The sequence below is a fragment of the Sus scrofa genome, chromosome 6 (genome assembly GCF_054392235.1).
Source record: "Sus scrofa isolate SSC_HxYL_T2T_F1_AM1 chromosome 6, Sscrofa_HxYL_maternal_Yorkshire_Landrace_v2.0, whole genome shotgun sequence".
Classification (NCBI taxonomy): Eukaryota; Metazoa; Chordata; class Mammalia; order Artiodactyla; family Suidae; genus Sus; species Sus scrofa.
This window is the reverse complement of record NC_139388.1, coordinates 8,070,703-8,075,576: the sequence shown is the minus strand read 5'-3', so window position 1 is coordinate 8,075,576 and position 4,874 is coordinate 8,070,703. Positions and strand designations below refer to the sequence as shown.

Sequence of the window (4,874 nt, the reverse complement as noted above, 5' to 3'; positions counted from 1 at the left end):
TGTGCCGAGGGTACAGTCCAAAGTTTGAGCTCCAGTGGGCGGGGCTCGAGGGCGGCGGGAACTGCAATTGGTAGCTTTGAAGGTGCAGCAGGCGGGAATAGATGAGGAGAGAGCCGGCTTGCGATGTGGAACGGTAAGACAGCCGCTGGTGGCACGGGATCGGGCCCCCCGAGTGTGGCAGGAGCCCTGGAGAAGCCACATCCCACGCCTCTGAGGCGACTCTTTCTCAACTGCCCCACGTCGTGGAGTGGGCTCTTGGTCTCGGGCAGGGGGCTGGGGACTACGGTTGAGGCCGAGACGAGGAGGGCGGTGATGCTGGGCGGTGACGTCACGTCCGCCCGTGGTGGGGCGGGGCCTAACGTAGGGCCTGCGTCCTGCTGGCTCCGCCCCGAGCTGTCACGGGGTGAACTATCCCAACCTTGGGTTGCTCCTTTCCCCAGAGTCGGATGTTTAGGTTTTGGTTAACCGTAGCGTCTATCCTTTTTAGTCTTTGTAGCCTCTCGCATTACTCCTTCTGGTCCTTATGGCAGCCTTTCGGCTCCGTAGATTTACAGGAAAGTTATGTAAAGCAGATCTTTTTTGTCATGTGTTCATTCAACTACTGTATTTCAAGCACCTGCTATTTGCCAGGCGTTGTGTTAAGTGCTAGGAAATACAAAGAAATTAGGTATCAGAATCCGAAGTTTATTCAAGGGCTTTGAAACTTTACTGATAAGATCGAGTGCATTCTACCAGAATTCTTTAGAATGGCATTCCCCAGCTTTAGCCAGAACTAAGACTCCTATTCTAAAAATGCAAAAATCTCAAGCCCTTCTCGGTCCACTCCACCCCCCAGTTTAAGTCGTTGGGGCCCAGAAATCTGTGTTTTAACAACAACCACCCACACCTCCAGTGTTTTTGATGGAACGTCGGTTTGATACTTTCACTGACCGTTGGACCCTAATTCTTCTCAGGTTGTTTACCTCGTCAGGTACTGCTGCTGGTATTTCTCAGTTATTTCCACTAGACAGTTCTCGGGCTGCCTAGACCGACCCTGTTCGAGATTTTAGGAATGCAGCAATGAATAAGACATAGTTCCTGCCCTGGTGGAGCTTAATCGAATATTGTAATGCCATAAAGTAATTAGTAAGCAAGATAACTTCAGGTAATTTCTTTTTTTTTTTTTTTTTTTTTTTTTTTTTTTGTCTTTTGTCTGTTGTTGTTGCTGCTATTTCTTGGGCCGCTCCCGCGGCATATGGAGATTCCCAGGCTAGGGGTTGAATCGGAGCTGTAGCCACCGGCCTACGCCAGAGCCGCAGCAACGCGGGATCCGAGCCGCGTCTGCAACCTACACCACAGCTCACGGCAACGCCGGATCGTTAACCCACTGAGCAAGGGCAGGGACCGAACCCGCAACCTCCTGGTTCCTAGTCGGATTCGTTAACCACTGCGCCACGACGGGAACTCCTTCAGGTAATTTCTGTAAAGACAGGCAGGGAAATAACTAAACTGGGTGGTCAGAATAAGTCTGTGAAGGAGTTTAGCTGAGACCTGAATTACAAGAGCCAAGGGTACAGGAGGAACTGTCCAGGCAGGGGTAACTGCAGAGTGATGCTTACCTCGAGTGATCACTTTGTAGCAGAGAAACTCAAAGGCCACTGTAGGTGGAACTCAGAAAGCCAAGGAGAGTGTGGTAAATGATAGGGAGGCAAGAAGCAAACCGAACCACACTGACCCTGTGGACCAAGGTGAGGGTCTGTCTTGTCATTAAGGCAGGTGGGTCCTATATCTGGACAAGGACACAAATCTGGCTCAGTCTTCATGATCCTGATGCTGCTCCCACATTCTTCTTCTTTTTTTTTTTTTTTTTTTTGTCTTTTTGCCTTTTTTTTTTCTAGGGCCGCTTCCCACGGCATTTGGAGGTTCCCAGGCTAGGGGTCTAATTGGAGCTGTAGCCGCCGGCCACAGCCACAGCCACAGCTATGTGGGATCCCAGCTGCGTCTGCAACCTACACCACAGCTCAAGGCAACGCCGGATCCTTAACCTATTGAGCAAGGCCAGGGATCGAACCCGCAACCTCATGGTTCCTAGTCAGATTCATTAATCACTGTGCCACGATGGGAACCCCTGCTCCCACATTCTTAATTCAGTTATTTTTCTCTCTCTAAACAACTCCTGGTCATTCTTCTTCAATTTTAACTATTGTTTTTTAGTGTCTTTTCAAAATACCTTCAACTAGCCACATCTTTTTAAGAAGTGGGCAATAGTAATAAATTATATGCCATGTTCAACAAACACTCGAGTGGTAGAAATAAGTCACAGCCAGGATTCTTTTAGAGGAATGTCCTGTTTGTCTTTGGAAATCCCACAATTAGTGCTGGAGGCATATGAGGTTGACTGACTGACTTCTGCCTCGTGTCATAAACACGGACACCCCTTTCTTCAAAGATAGGTTGTTAGAGGAATGTAAAGTCTGCAGACGTCCTGCTTAATCTTTTAGAAAGTATTCTTGCTTGCTTTTTATTTTCTCTTTAAAAGAGAGAGGCCTATCAGTGTCTCCAAATGAGGTGGCAGAGTTGAGATCAGCTCTTACCCTTGACCCACAGCCTCTGCCCTGAGGAAGAGACTCAGAGGCCTCTGCCCAGGGCCACAACTTGAAGAGCCATTAGGTCACGCTCCAGAAGGTCTCTGTCCCTGTCTGTTTTTGAGGGACCCACACAAGATATGGGGCTCAAGACCTTTTGGATAGTGGAAGAATCTCACCTTCAGGCTTGGGCAGGAAGGCCTAGGTAATAGCTCTGTTACTGGGTGATGCCTTAAAGAGAAAGAGACCACAATCGTCTCCATCTCCAGGTTTTATTAGGTCCTATGGGCTCATAAATCCAGCTGCTCAGTCAGTAATTCCACTGGGAGTCTACCAATTAACCTGAAAATATACATGTTCAAAATGGATTTCTTGGGCATTCCCATCGTGGCGCAGTGGTTAACGAATCCGACTAGGAACCATGAGGTTGCAGGTTCGATCCCTGGCCTTGCTCAGTGGGTTAAGGATCCGGCGTTGCCTTGAGCTGTGGTGTAGGTCGCAGACACGGCTCAGACCCCGAGTTGCTGTGGCTCTGGCGTAGGCTGGTGGCTACGGCTCCAATTAGACCCCTAGCCTAGGAATGTTCATATGCCACGGGAGCTGCCCTAGAAAAGGCAAAAAGACAAAAAAAAAAAAAAACCAAAAAACAAACAAAAAAAAAAATTGGATTTCTTGGAGTTCCCTGGTGGTTCTGTGGGTTAAGGAGCCAGCACTGTCACTGCTGTAGCTCTGGCTGCTACTGTGACTCAGGTTCAGTCCCTGGCCTTGGAACTTCTACATGACACAGGCACAGCCAAAAAAAAAAAAAAGATTTCTTGAGCTTTCCTCTGTCTCCAACCCCCCTCTTCCCTATCTCAAGTAATGGTAACTCCATTCCTTTGGTTACCTGGTAAAAACTTTGGCTTCGGAGCTCTAGCTGTAGCTCAGTGAGATCAGCAGCATCTGGAGAGCACTGAGACACAGGTTCAATCCCTGGGCTGGCACAGTGGGTTAAGGATCTGGCATTGCCGCAGCTGCGGCCTGGGTCACAACTGCAACTCAGATCTGATCCCTGGCCTGGGAACTCCATGTGCCATGGGACAAACAAAAGAGGAAAACAAAAAAACTTTGGCATCATCTTTGATTAACACCTCTTTCTCTGACGCCCCACTTCTAATCCACTGTGAAATCCCATGACCTCTCTCTTGAAGGTATATCCAGAATCTGACCTCTTGCACCCTCTCCACCTCTGTCCACCCTCATCCCTCACCTACATCATTTCACTGCAGCAGCCTCCCAGCTGGCCTCCTGCTTCTGCCCTTCCTCCTAGACCACAATTTCAGAACAGTAGCCAGATCGATCCTGGCAGAAAACCTGAGTGAGAGCTCATCGCACCTCTTCTCAAGACCTGCCAGTACCTGGTTCTGTCAGAGTAAAAGCCATGATCCTGACACTGCCCCCGGGCCCGCCATAATCTCACCCGCTCCTCTTCGCCTTTTCACTCTCCACTCTGGCCTCCCTGAAGGCCTCCTCCTCTGCCCCAGGGCCTTTGCACTTGCTGTTCCATCTGCTCAGAAAGCTCCTCCACCAGCTAGGCACACGGCTCACTCTCCCTCCGAGGACTGGCTCAAATGCCACCTGCTCTCTGAGGCCTGCTCTCCATCTCCCTCTCCCCACCCACTCCCAACCTGCTCCATTTTTTCACTACTGCTAGCATCCTAATGCTGCCCCATCTTCTCCTCAGCACTCATCACTTTTAACACGCCGTGATTTTCCTGTTGCCCATCCATCTCTCCCAACTAGAATGGATGCTCCATATTGGCAGGGATTTTTGTCTTTTCGGTTAAAGCTGTTATCTATCCCCAGTGCCTAGAAAGTGCCTGGCATGCCCAGGTGCCCAGTAATTTGATACATGAATCAGCAAATGAGTGAATGATTCACATATTATTGCCATCAAAAGATCAAAATACTCTAGCCAAGAAAGGAAAGAGAACGCTGATTTTAAAAACTCTCAAACATGAGTTCCCATTGTGGCTCAGCAGAAACAAAACTGACTAGTATCCACGAGGACACAGGTTCAATCCCCGGCCTCCCTCAGTGGGTTAAAGGATCCAGCATTGCCGTGAGCTGTGGTGTAGGTCGAAGATACAGCTCGGATCTAGCGTTGTTGTGCTGTGGTGTAGGCCAGCAGCTCCAGCTCCAGTGTGGCCCCAAAAAGACCAAAAAAAAAAAAAAAAAAACCAACTCTCAAACATATTTAAGTATACGCTTAAGGAGAAAATAATTAAATCTTTCAATTGAATTATTCCTCACAGAGTGCCTAAACGGTAA

General features: G+C 48.8%; 1 protein-coding gene across 7 annotated transcripts in view; it reads left to right on the top strand.

Moving 5' to 3' along the window:
- The first annotated feature begins 58 nt into the window (after positions 1-58).
- The window catches only part of CENPN (centromere protein N), a 27,098-nt gene continuing 22,282 nt past the window's right edge, over positions 59-4,874 (top strand). For 3 of the 7 annotated variants that reach the window (XM_084959492.1, XM_021097068.2, XM_084959494.1), the window contains exons 1-2: positions 59-133; positions 954-1,144. The gene's annotated coding sequence lies outside the window, so the exon portion shown is untranslated. The other 4 variants (XM_084959491.1, XM_021097067.2, XM_084959493.1 and 1 more) reach the window with 2 other exon arrangements.